Source organism: Protopterus annectens, chromosome 5.part0 (assembly GCF_019279795.1).
Source record: "Protopterus annectens isolate FY-2018-M chromosome 5.part0, PAN1.0, whole genome shotgun sequence".
NCBI lineage: Eukaryota > Metazoa > Chordata > Ceratodontiformes > Protopteridae > Protopterus > Protopterus annectens.
This window is the reverse complement of record NC_056735.1, coordinates 634,185,905-634,199,596: the sequence shown is the minus strand read 5'-3', so window position 1 is coordinate 634,199,596 and position 13,692 is coordinate 634,185,905. Positions and strand designations below refer to the sequence as shown.

General features: G+C 36.2%; 1 protein-coding gene across 2 annotated transcripts in view; it reads left to right on the top strand.

Moving 5' to 3' along the window:
* P2RY8 (P2Y receptor family member 8) overlaps positions 1–13,692 on the top strand; it is a 532,049-nt gene that overhangs the window by 347,239 nt on the left and 171,118 nt on the right. Inside the window, exon 3 of one of the 2 annotated variants that reach the window (XM_044072479.1) lies at positions 5,481–5,574. The exons of the other annotated variant lie outside the window; for it this stretch is intronic. The gene's annotated coding sequence lies outside the window, so the exon portion shown is untranslated. The remainder of the gene's footprint in view (positions 1–5,480; positions 5,575–13,692) is intronic. 2 annotated transcript variants of the gene reach the window in all.

Here is a 13,692-nt window from a genome sequence, read left to right as displayed (position 1 = left end):
CACTTCTGTGGCTCTGCTCGACAGGGGCACAGGAAAATAATTTTCTTGGGTGGCGAAAGCCAGGGTACATTTTTTGGCTAGGCTTGTATGGGCCCTAGGGCCGATAGCCTAGTACCTACCTATGAACCTATGAACCTATGTTTTAGTATGCCTAGCACAGGAGAATCTGTTTTGCAAAACTATGTAATTTGCACTTAGAATGTGATTTCTGCAACAATAATGTGAATTAACAACTCATTACTTATATTACATTTACAGCCAAAGCCTCCATACAACGCCATGTACCTTTCTGTGATTTTATGACTGAAAACTGTGCATCAACCCCTTATAAATTAGCAGAAATTGATGATTTAAAATGAGTAGCAAAATGTTTTCCTCATTTCTATTGCTGCATCAAAGAGAAGATTTGACCTGCAAACTCTCTTCTGATATAAAATATTTACTGTATTTCATAAAACACTTTGAGTCTTTGAACAACATCTATAAACACTTTAGTTAATCATAACTATCAGTATGAATCAGAATATGCATCTAGGAGGTTTAAGAATCAAAGAAAGAAACAGTTGTCTTTTAGTAACTAGATTATTAATTAGTGACAAGTAAGTTGCTTCATGACTTCATTTAGCTCCTTATATCCTTTGCATAAAAGATGATAGATGAATAGCTTAGCTAACAAATGCATTCCAAATAACCTCCAGAAATATTCAACCTTTTAATAAAGGTAGTAAATCCGCTGCTTTTACGATCTGTTATAAACTCCAGTTCCTCCCTTAGAAATTCTTACTTTGAATGCCTCTGTGATGCTACAACATGGAATTTTTTCCACAGCTTTTCTAAAGATTCATGTGGCTTGTTATGTAAACACTTCCTTTGAAAGAGCCATACAACACAGAATCCTAACTTGATGATGCTTGTTCTCTCTTTTTATTGCACTTTATCATCTTCCACCCCTCTAATAGTAGATTTACATCTCATCTTAGTTTTGAAGATTTGATTCAAGGCACATCTGAAAGTAAAACATGTATTTATTTATTTATTTATTTATTTGTTTGTTTTTTTGTTAACTGGGTTAGTCCAACTGGACCTCATGACCCATTTTCAGTGGAGACCTGAGGAGAAAAGCTCCACAAAAGAAATATAATATAATTAACTTACAGGAAATATTAACAAGATATAATAACACACATACATGCAATATACAAATGAACAAATGCAGTCAATAATATAGAGCATGAAGAGTTATATACAAAAGAATCAAACAGTCTTTTTTTCATATTAACATAACAAGTAAACTAGAGATATACTAGTTTAAAACAAGAGAGGGAAAAGAGAAAGAAAAAAAAAGAAAAGAAGAAAAAATGTTATTAATAGTGAGGCAGAAATGAGAAGAAGTAAAAGAGAAGCAGGAAGTTAAATTATTTTGGAGGAAAAGACTGTGAATTAAAGTATACAACAGTTTAGTAGGGCAAGGGAATTGGAAAATTATTTGTTATATTTTCTAAAGCAAAGGAAAGCATGTTAAGGACTTACTAAGTATGAGTTAGGTAGGGTGGTTGCAAGAGCAAGAAGGAGAAATAGCAAGTTATTTTTTGAGTTCTCTTTTGAAGAGCAGGGTAGATTTGATAGAACGCATATTACTGGGAAGTTTGTTCCAAGTGTGAAATATTGAGCATTTATAGCATAATCTGCCTATTGATTTATTTGGTTTGTAGGTGTTGTGTTGGAATTGTTCTGAGCTGCGGCGAGGACAAGTAGATGTAAAGGGGGACATAAGAGTGGACAGAGATGACAGTCTGAGGGTTTGTTAATTAGTGAATGAGCCATTTGTAGCTTAGATAGTTGGAGCAGTTGAGGGAATTTAAGCCAATATAATTGTTTAAGAGCGAGGCAATGGTGAGATTTGTAAGAGAAGTTACAGGCAAATCTAGCAATTTTGGTTGTAGGTTTGTTCAAGTTTGGCTATAAGGTTGGATTGGAGGTGGGTAAATACAGGGCATGAGTAGAGTAGGCAGGGGAGGAGATAGGCATGGGAAAGAGAAGTCCTTAAAGTAGTGGATAGATATTTTTTGTTTCTATACAGTAGACAAACTTTTTGATTTGTTTTTTGTTTTTTTTTTGATGCAATGTTGGATGTGAATGTCAAATTTTAGTTGGTTGTCTATTGTGATACCTAGGAGTTTTTATGTGAGTCAGCATAAATGATAGCATTGTCCAGGGAAGAGATACAGAAAGTGGCACTAAGCTTGGATATAGATTTAGTTAGGAACAAAAGTAATTTAGCTTTTTTAGAGTTAAGGATGCATTGGTTGTTAATCAACCAGTGTTCAACTGTGTTGAAAGAGCTTTGAGTGAGAGTGTAGAGATCAGTGAAGTTATATGCGTAGGTTAATACAGTAAAATTGTCTGCATACTAAATCAGTGAAGATGTGCAGCAGGCAGAGCATAGATTGTTTGTGAAGATATTAAAGAGTAGAGGCCCAAAGATGAATCCTTGAGAGACTCCAGTATGGACAGATAAGAAAGGACAGCATGAAGTTTGCCATCTAACAGATTGTAGTCTGTTGCTAGTATAGCTAGAAAACCAGAAAATAGAGGAGGAGGAGAGGCTGAGATTGTATAGTTTAGGTAGGAGCTTAGGGTGGGAGATGTCAAATGCCTTGGAAAGGTCTAGGAAAAGACATGACACCAGTTTATTGCTGTCTCCAGCCTCAGCAACAGAGTGGGTGAAAGATAGAAAGCCTGTGGAGGTGCTATGATGGGGCCTAAAGCCATGTTGCGAGGGGGGTCAAAAGGTTTTCCTGAAGTAGGTATTTGAGATGTTCTCTATGAATGCATATTTCTAGGATTTTTGAGAGAGAGCTGAGGATGGCTATGGGTTGAAAGTTACAGGGATCTGTGGAGTTACCTCCTTTGTGAAGGGAAATAGTATAGAAAGATTTCCAGATGTCAGGGATAGTGGATTATTTGACAAAGCAGTTAATAAGGATAGAGATGGGATATGCAATAGTATTAGCTGCAAGTTTGAAAAATTGTGGGGGGTAGGTTGTCAGCGGAGGGGGAACATGATTTAAGTTGGTCATAGCATTCATTTTATCACTCTTGTCAAAAATGGACAAGTATTTAGGTTAAGTAGGAGTCAGAGACCATAACATTTTATGTTCTGAAGTGGGCTGCGCAGTGATGTAGAAAAGTATGCTGTTAAGGAAGAAAGGCTGGAAAAAAATTGAGCTCATTACAAATACCTTCAGTAAGATAGTTTTCATTTTTCAAGATCTGCTACTAAAGACGAGTATAATGGAGATCCTTCAGTTCTTATTTCTGTAGCTCTCCTATGGCAGTTTATCTTGACATCTGTCATTTATCATGGGATTTAAAGCCAAAGCAGCAACACACATACTCAGGTTTGTGTAGATGGTATTGCATGATTCTTTTAGTTCAGTTTGGACACACAGTACTTCCTTATCATTTATTTACATACTGCGGCATTTTTCTTTAGTCATTGTTTATCTAAAATAAAATAAACAGCATTGGCTATTACAGCATATGCAGTTGATTATTAGGTTCACTATTATATCATCTAAGACGCAAAATCTCAAATGTGTCTTCATCGAACAGAAAACAGCGAAAATTTAAAAGAGTGAAAGGGCATATAAATGATTTATTTCCCTGGGAAAGAAATCACTTGGCCGCCTCTGTTACTTTGCCGTTTTCCCCACTGTAGTGTGATTTTGGAGTTGCTATATTTAGTTAGGGGATGTTTGGGGGGCACAGCCCCCCCATGCTGGGGGGTGTGGGGGCGAAGCCCCACACTTTGTTTTGTTTGTAGTGTTTTTTTTTTTTAATTGGGCCAAGCAATTTCTTTCACAAGGGAAGAAATCGCTTATATGCCCTTTTGCTCTTTTAAATATTCGTTGTTTTTAGTTCGATGAAGATGCATTCGAGATTTTGCGTTTTCGATGATATAATAGGGACCCGATTATTATAAGGGATAAATAATACAGAATTTGATGTTAGTACTGTTGACTATGTCGAATGCATTATTTCCTATACTAGAGCAAATTGCAACTTATAATAATAGCAGTTTGTTATGGTCAGGGATATTCAGGTGAAAAAATTAAATGCAGAATCCTGTTGTTTGTCACAAAATAGTTAATAGATGCTCCAGTCTTTGAACCTAAAACATTGCTGATGCAGTGTCATGGCATTCAGACTTGGAGAACAGCAAGAGAATGAATGTTGCATTTTCTTCACTTTTTCCATTTTTTTCAAAATTTTGCATTCTCAGAGTTCATACACACGTGCACACACAAACACACATAGACACACACACACACCCAAACACACACACTCGTATATATATATTTATATATATCGAGAGAAAGAAAGAAAGTGAGAGAGAGATCTAGCTGCCTTTTATCTATCTATCTATCTATCTATCTATCTATCTATCTATCTATCTATCTATCTATCTATTTATATATGGGTGTAGGGCACTGGATTAACTATACACCTATACCAACACCTGTATGGTTAACACCATTTGATCGATACACACAGATGGTTGACAGTTGAGCAAGATCAACAATTCATGGGTAGGGCACTTTTCCCTTTCCCCTGGGGATTGTGCAATCTTGGAGTTAGTATATACAATTAGCAGGGAATATGGGGGTACACAGTTGCTTGCCCCCTGCAAAAATACTTCTAGGTGGTTTGCTCTACTCTGCAGGTTAATCTCTGGAGCATGTGCACAATCTGTTGGTGTTTGTAGTTTTGACATTTTCACATCAGGATTCTGAATGTCAGTGTCTGCTAGGTGGTGTAGAGAGATTTACTCTCCTGTAAAGAAATGTATGGCTCCCTATCAAAATGTCTGCACTCGAAATGCCAACTGCCGACAAGTTGAAAAAAAAAAGACCGAAAACCCAAAGAAGAGTGAATCTTGAAAATCGCTTTTCTCCTTAAAATACTTTTTGAGGGGGCAAACCTCACATGCACCCCCACACCCCCAAACTTATATATACCTACTCCAAGATTGCCATATATTAGAAAAAATGGAATATTATGAGAGACGGCATCTCAGACTTAATATATGTAAGTCTGTTCTTTCGGCCATTCAGTATCCAGGTTTTGGGACTCGAGCTAGCAGGTACCAACATTTCAAATAGTTACTGAAATGCATATTTTATGTTTTGTAACCTTGGAAGAGTTGCTATTTTGTCTGATTACCTTCCAAGATTTTAGATGTTTTGAGTTTAAATAACCACATACAGATTAAATGAGATATAGTAGTCAACTCAAACCAATGATTGTTCAAGGAAAAGCATATATTAGTTTTGAAACTATAACCTATAAAGTGTATGATTAAAAAGTGAGAAGGATCTTAGTCATCAAGAAAACTTGAACATCTGAAAATATGTAACTAAAATAGACTGCTTTGACAAGCTATGTTTTTAACAATTCACATAATTCATTTGTTGTAGGTATACTCATAAAATTTATGAAAATTCAACGATTTGAGGTACCCCAGTCTGAATGCTATCTTTTCTGTGGTATACTTCTGCAACCAGATGAAACGTAAGTGACACTTCTGTTGCAAAAATTCATGGGTGAGAAAAATAATGATTCATCAACAGAAACAAAAAAGAAATGAAACACGGTATTATCTGGTAACTTTAAAGTACTATCATAATTTAAGTCCTTTTTATAACCTAGGATATGACTCAGGACAGAAATCTTATTTTATGTTTTTTTTTCACTGTCAATTGTACACTATTAAGACTGAAAAAGTAAAAAGCAGCTTGTTATAAGCTTTGATTGTGGGAAGTGTCTACCAGTTGTTAAAGGAGGTTAAGGCTATCAGCTGGTAATGAGCTTCTTGCCATAGACCAGGGTTTGATCCTCCATGAGATACCCTTTCCCTTAGTACTGTATTAACGACTATTTTAGAATGTATTTTAGAATGTTTTGATACAAAGGCAACATATTCCTTTCAACACAAATGCCTGAAAAAATAACCATAGATTTATGAGGATATCTGCAAGACAAAACAATGCCATTTTGGTAATATGTACTTACTTTAACTAATCGTTCAAACGCAAGCTAGAATGTCTTTCTGCAATATATATCATGGATTATAATCTCAGGATATAATGAAGACACTTGTATAAGGCAACTATAATAACTCTTTTAGTCTAAATGCAGTAGAGTCATAGATGCCTACGCTGTTGTGTCTAGATCACAAACTGACACTTCTGCTTATTTTATTGTTTGTTGAATTTCTTTTTCCTGCCCTTCTAACAGCTCTCTGCTTACCCAAGTAATGAGTACAAAGTCTTGCCTTTCACCGTTTTTTCCCTTTATCTATCATATGAGATATAGAAGTGTATACTATGACTGCAATTTCACAAGTCCCTGTTTGCATCTTGGGTGTTCCAAGTAACAGATCTTATCTTAAACACTGTTCATCTCCTGTTTACTATATAAAATGCAATTATTTGCTCTATGATCCTCTGTATTATTGGATCATTAAAATAGTTAAAATATCTTCCAAAGTTGGTGATCACATACACCAACAAGGTAATAACTCCAAACAAGATTCTAAAACATGTGTTACAGCACCTTAACTATAACACATCCACAGCAGCGACTTCAATTGTATAGCATTGTTTAAGTGTAAGAATGAAATTATGCCAATTAAAAGAAACCTTCTGTCATGCAGCTTATAGGACATATGTATGCATGGGGCTGTGATATCTACAGCTGTTCTGGCATCTCAGCTTAGCCCTGTCACGGTTCTCTTGTGTACTTTTTCTCTTTCAACATGTGCAGAATGAGATAGTGAGTATGTCATTTTACAGCTGGAAGATGAGGAACCAACCACATTTAGTACAAATTACAAGTAAAAGTGTGTGTCTTATGCCTAGATAGATAAAAAGATAGACAACAATAGAAATATAAATCAAAATAAAAATATAGATTGATAGATAGAAATAGAATTAGAAATAGAAATAAAAATACAAGTAGAAGTAGAAATATAGATAGAGATAGCAACAGAAATAGAAATAGAAATATAGATTGATGTTCAGTCCATTGTCAGAATATACTCGCTTATGGCAAACTTCATATTATGTCTCTTCATTGTAGGTTTAAGTGAATGACAGATTTAGTCAGTGGGCATCTTTACCATAGACTGCTAATGCTGAAACTACTGTTGAAGAATATGGGCAATTAAGCTGGGAGAACCCTATTGGTCAGAGGGTACTGGCCCCTCACTGGCAGATAATATTGCCTGAGATAGTCTGGCTTTCACTAGAACAGGTGGAAGGAAGTATGATCTAGTGAGGAGTAAAAAGGTACATGACCTAAATTGACAGCCTTCTGGAGCATAGCAGAGCTGCTGGGCTAGTTAGCCTTGACTAATTTCAGCCAAAGAAAGGTGTGGTCTATAGCATTGCCCAGCCTGATCCATCATCCCATGATAAATCACACTAAGGGCATTCTTGGCTGAGAAGTCAGACAGCATGACACTGCTTGACTGTATCCTTTCCCCAGCCAAGTGTGCCCCTTTCCGTTTGTGCTTTATCCCATACTCTCTGTATTGTCCAAACCTCCCCATCATCATTTGTTTGCTCTCTATCTGTGCCCATCATGTCCTGCCATCTGAGTTTGTATATATCCATCCCACTTTGTTTGCTCTGTTGTATGTGTGTCTGCTGTCTGTCCTCACAATGGGCTACCCCCTTAACTTGTCATTCTTGACCTACTCCCTTACCCCTTTTCCTTGTATCTCTAGGAAAAAGAAGACCTTTCCACAAAAAAGTTATGCTGCCTCCCATCCTGCATAGCCATGTACGTTGTCCTATTGCATTTCCTTTGGCTTGCTAATTTCTCTTGTTCATACTTTCCTCTTCTCCCTTTTCCTCCCTGTTTCTGGATTTGGAGATTCCCACCATTGCCCTACAGTTCCAGCTACTGTTGTATTACATAGTGGTCTGTGGAACATTCTGCTGCCTTGCCAAAGTACAAACTAATACATGGAACAGAGTTACTATATGCATTGCTTTAGTTGTGGGCTGTATCAGTCTAGAAGTTCTCATCTTTGATTCTGTTGAGATCATGTAGTAGGCTACTCAGATATTATATGCGTTGCATGTTACATTCTCTGTGTAATTATTCCACTCTGTAGTTGCCTCTTGTTTGCATGCTTGTACCCTGAAACACAGTTAGCCCCACAGAAGCATTACCTGTCTTTTATTTATATAATATTTGTTAACCATCTAAGTGGACTGGTCTGTTGTTCCATTTCAGCCATGGCCCGGGTCATAACGGCAAGAGTAAGATATATATGGCAAAGCATAACAATCAGGAATCCAACAGTTTGAAGATACTAGTATAATACAAAAGGAAGTACTGACAAAAACAATAAGTATCCAATACAGTGAAAATACAAGTATAATGTAAAAGGTAAGTATTTCCAGAAATAATAAGTATAAATGCATTAAGAACTGAAGGAACTATAATTATAAACTAAATATTCTGATTAACAGTTATATGCTAATAAGAGTTCAAAGTATACTGCATTTTATAATCAAGAAAAAATGTGATATAAACTCAACTCCAAACCCTACTCCTATTATAAGCACTGAGGTACAAAACATGCAGCCATCAGAGGCCCCTTCATAGCCAGTAATCTACCAAACTATCAATGCCCATCAAAGCAAGAAGCTACAAAAAACATGTCATAAATACCTCAGCAATGTATGTAAGCAAGTTCAATACCATGGTAATGTAAATTGCAGACCCTTAAATTATCAAAAACCAACAATCCAGTGCTACCCATGAAGCTAACAGAACCATCAAATAACTACCTCAGCAAGTTATATAACCAAGTCCCATACCACTGCAATATGAACTTTAGACCATTCTTATACACAATATCTGTCATCCTACATATGAACAGAATGTTAAATAAAAGCACAGAACACAGTTTGTGTAAAGAAGCACATCACTGTACACCACTTACAAAAGGATGTATTCAGCAAGCCTAAAAATTACAAGAAAGTAATGATCCTAAATATGGTCTGCAGACACCCAAAATGAGTAATTTACCATTAGGTAACACACCTTATCAAGAATTTCGGTCTACTGTGTAACTTTTACTATGCCTTTCAAAAATGGGTCTATATTATATACTCAGAAACTAAATTCACTGAACTGTATCTGCATCGGAAATGCAGTTCAGTGAACTGATGATAATGAAACTGTAGTACAGTGAGGATAGGAAAATTTGCCCTTTCCTCACTGTAGTGCGATCTTAGAGGTGGTATATATAATTAGCAGGGGGTGTGGGGGGCACAACCCCCCCCCACAATAGCGAATTTGCTTAACTGAATTTCCAATGTAGATGCACTTCGGTGAATTCAGTTTTCGATAATATAACATAGACCCTTCAAAAACATCTCTGTCAACACAGCCTTTACTGAAAATCACTAAGGTATACGGGGAAAAATAAGTAGTTGCAGGACTGCTTTTAGGACTTTATGAAGGATTTGGCAGGCCTATTTATAGATTTGAGTACTCAGATGTGACCATCAGACCTTTAAATGGCTCTACAATTATCTATCAAATAAGAATATACTGTGTAAGGAGGGGACAAGATATATGACTAACAAGGGGTTTTCTAAAGTCTTTATTTTTGGGCCTATGCTGTTTAATGTTAATATGAGCAGTATGACAAAAGTATTGGGGAGCACTACAAGTCTTCCCATATTCTGATGACCTAACATTGCTCTGATCATTAAATAGCCATACATATGATGAGTATGGCTTCTGAGAGTTAGGAAAATGATTCCATGACTTACAATTCATACTGAACACATCAGAAAGTAGAGCCATACTTTCCTGTACCAATCATTATAAAAGTTCTCATTCTCCAATATTATAATTCATGACAACATCAGATATCATCCCTTTAACAACAAAATTAAATAAATAGGCACTGCATTAGATGGCACAATCTCATTACAAGGGCAAATACACATAATCTTAAAAAATGCAACATAATACTAGGAAGATTATATAAGATAATATACTTCCCAAAACTACAACTAGAACCAAACCTGATACTACCTTAGAATGTAGCAGACTATTCTATGAGTACAATATATACATATTCATACAATACCACCTTAAAAGAGACTTGTGGGTCATCCCATACCATAGTAATTCAGTCCTAAAACTAGTTCATGCAATACCACTTTAAAAGAGACTTGCAGTCATCCCATACCACAGCAATTCCCTCCTAGAACTAGTTCATACAATACCACCTTAAAAGAGACTTTCAGTCAACCCATACCATATCAATTCACTCTTAGAACTAAGTCATACAATACCAGCTTAAATGAGACTTGCAGTTATTCCATGCCATAGTAATTCAATCCTAAAACAATTTTATGCAATACCACCTTAAAAGTGAGTTGCAGTCATCTCATACCATAACAATTCACTCCTAGAACTATTTCATACAACACAATCTTCAAAGAGACTTGCAGTCATCCCATACCACAACAAATCTCTCCTAGAAATAGTTCATGCAATACCACCTTAAAAGAGACTTGCGGTCACCCCATATCACAGCAATTCACTCTTGAACTAGTTCATATAATACCACCTTTAAAGAGACTTGCAGTCATCCTATACCATAGCAATTCCCTCCTAGAACTAGTTCATACAATACCACCTTAAAACAGGCTTTCAGTCATCCCATCATAACAATTCACTCTTAGAAATAGTTCACAATACCATCTTAAATTAGGCTTGCAGTCATCCCATACCACAGCAATTGCCTCCTAGAACTAATTCATACAATACCACCTTAAAAGAGACTTGAAGTCACCCCATACCACAGCAATTCACTCTTAGAACTAGTTTATATAATACTACCTTTAAAGAGACTTGTAATCATCCCGTACCATAGCAATTACCTCCTAGAACTAGCAATACCACCTTAAAAGAGACTTGCAGTCAACCCGTAGCATAGCAATTCACTCCTGGAAGGGTCACACAATACTACCTTAAAACAAATTTGCAGTCATTCCATAGCATAGCAATTTACTCCTGGAACTAGTTCATACAATACCACCTTAAAACAGACCTGCAGTCATCCCATACCATAGCACTTCACATTACTAGAGTCCAAAACTTACATAGAGATGAAATATTCAGAAACTGTACCAATCGAGTATGGAATAAACCACTACACTCCATTATACACATCAAAAGCATAGTTAGTTAAAAAATAAAAAGATCTTAATGTACTTTGAATTAGACAATCAGGATGATGTTGCTAATCATCTGCCTAGTTCCACTGTCACAAGCACCACAAAATGTGAACTAGATAGATCAGTTTATTCACGTGTAACTAATACAATATAGGTAAACATGAAAGTATTTATAGTGACAGATAATTCTTCAGTTCATTAAAAGTATTGACTGCAAGGTAAGCTGTGGTCTTGAATGCAATAGCAATAATATGGAACTGTTTTCGATGTCTGAATAAATGTAGGGGAAAGTGTTGTACCTTTGCTGCTCGAACTGCCTCACTCTCTGCACAATTAATTAATGGGCTTTGTGATTCTGATTTTCTATGTAAAAATAATGTCTGTAGCAAGTAACTGTATAGTATTTTCTTTATTTTACTTGCATACACAGCAGTGACTTTTGGCAGTTTTCACCACAGGCCCCAGCTGACAACGAGTCTCAGCCAGGAGGATATTGTGGCATTAAAATGGATTACTCTCATGTTTCTTTTATGTTTGTTGAATGCAATGCTCACTAACCCCTCATGTGTGCCCACATCCTGTTCCTAATCTTACCTGAGGCTCTGTAATCCAGGTAGGACATCCCCATTCCCAACATCAGTAACAATGCCTGTGATGATAGTGCAAGTCAACCTCTTCACCAAAATATGGAGGAACACAAATGGAAGAGATAAATTTCAGACAAATGACTGAATATCACTGATACCATGTTTAATTGTCCCTGTGTGCCTTGAATGTCATGTCATATGATCAACAGATGCTGGCAAACTTCTTAATTCTATCTTTTCTTAACAACACATCCACATTACATAGTGAATCTGATTAAATCTTACACATATCTAAACATTGTGTTTAAATTGTCCGATGTACTTGTCAGCAAACCACTTCTTGCCGAACTTTGATTATCCTTACTGCTTACATCAAGATGTCCTTCTTCAGTCAGTAATGACATATATCAAGGATCTATTTTGCATGGTTTACCTTATGTTACTTCTTATGAATAATCAGAGACCAGAGACAGCAATGTACCTGGTTATCTGAGTGTCATCTTATTGCGGACTCAGCAAAGGTAAAAACTACATTGCTTACTTCCTTTACAAATTAAGTTCAATACTTATCAGCTCTGGATAATCAACTGCACAATAAGTCAGCTTAAAGCTACAAAATTCAAGGACCTGAGGTTTCTTTCTGAGCCTTGTCATAATTTATTAAAACATTTTTGCACTTCCCCTTAACTGACCATAATCTGTTCCTGAAGCCTTCCCATATCCACTAGGTCCCTGCAGCCAACTGCTTCCTCTTGAATAATGCAATACTCAAAGACAGAGAGGAGACCATGATACAGTGTAGCATCATACTTCAGCTGTAGGGGCAACATTTTATTTCATGTTCTGGCCCCTAAACACAGCCCACAACATGACACGCAATAATTTAACATTGGAATCTTATCAGCATCTGTCCTGCATCCCCACTGTTTTTATGGTCATACCCTATCTTGGTCCTAATTGATCAACAGAGGGCATCACCAATAAAAACACTCACATTCATCCTGGGATAAACGAGCCAGCAAAATGCCTCTCTTTTCTTATGCCCACAGATAAGTCCACAGGAGACAGTACTGTTAGTCTAACCTGAATGCACTGGCCATCCTTATAAATTTTGACAAGTAGGTAAGGAGTTACATGGTCATCCTTAGAGCATTAATCTATTCTCTTACCTCCACTCATATATATCCTAAGGTAAAATAAGATGTCAACATCATGCCATCTTCTATTAGTTGTCAGGCTTTCAAAAGAAAAAAAAAATAATTCTAGCAAACTGCAGCCAATGGATATGTCACCATGAAGTTCATTTTGTGCCCCGATATCATTTATAATAAATGTCATTGTTACATCTAAAACCTTGACATCAGATTCTTTGCAAGGAAGAAGAAATAAAATAAAGGTAGGTATTACTACATCAGGAAAAACATGTCTTTACAATGTAACCACACTTTTTGAAAATAGAGGCAAAAAGAAAAACATTTGGTACCACAACACATATTAATTTCCTCTCCTGTGTGTTACTATAGAAATAAATTACAATAAACATATCACTTTACTCATTAAACTGATGTTTGAATATGGTCAGCTGCCCATACTGTGCATACCATGAAAATCACTTACACTTCCTGCACCTGTTGGAAAAAATCATATACACATACTGTGCATATCATGAAAACTGTGTAGTAAATATAAACATAAAAATAACTACATTTCCTATTAATAGAATTCTAACAAAATCCTGCTGTGCCCTAACAACACCAATTTGTTGACTAGGTAGGTTCATTGGACACATGGCCCCTTTTCAGAAATAATATGAATGCAATATCAGG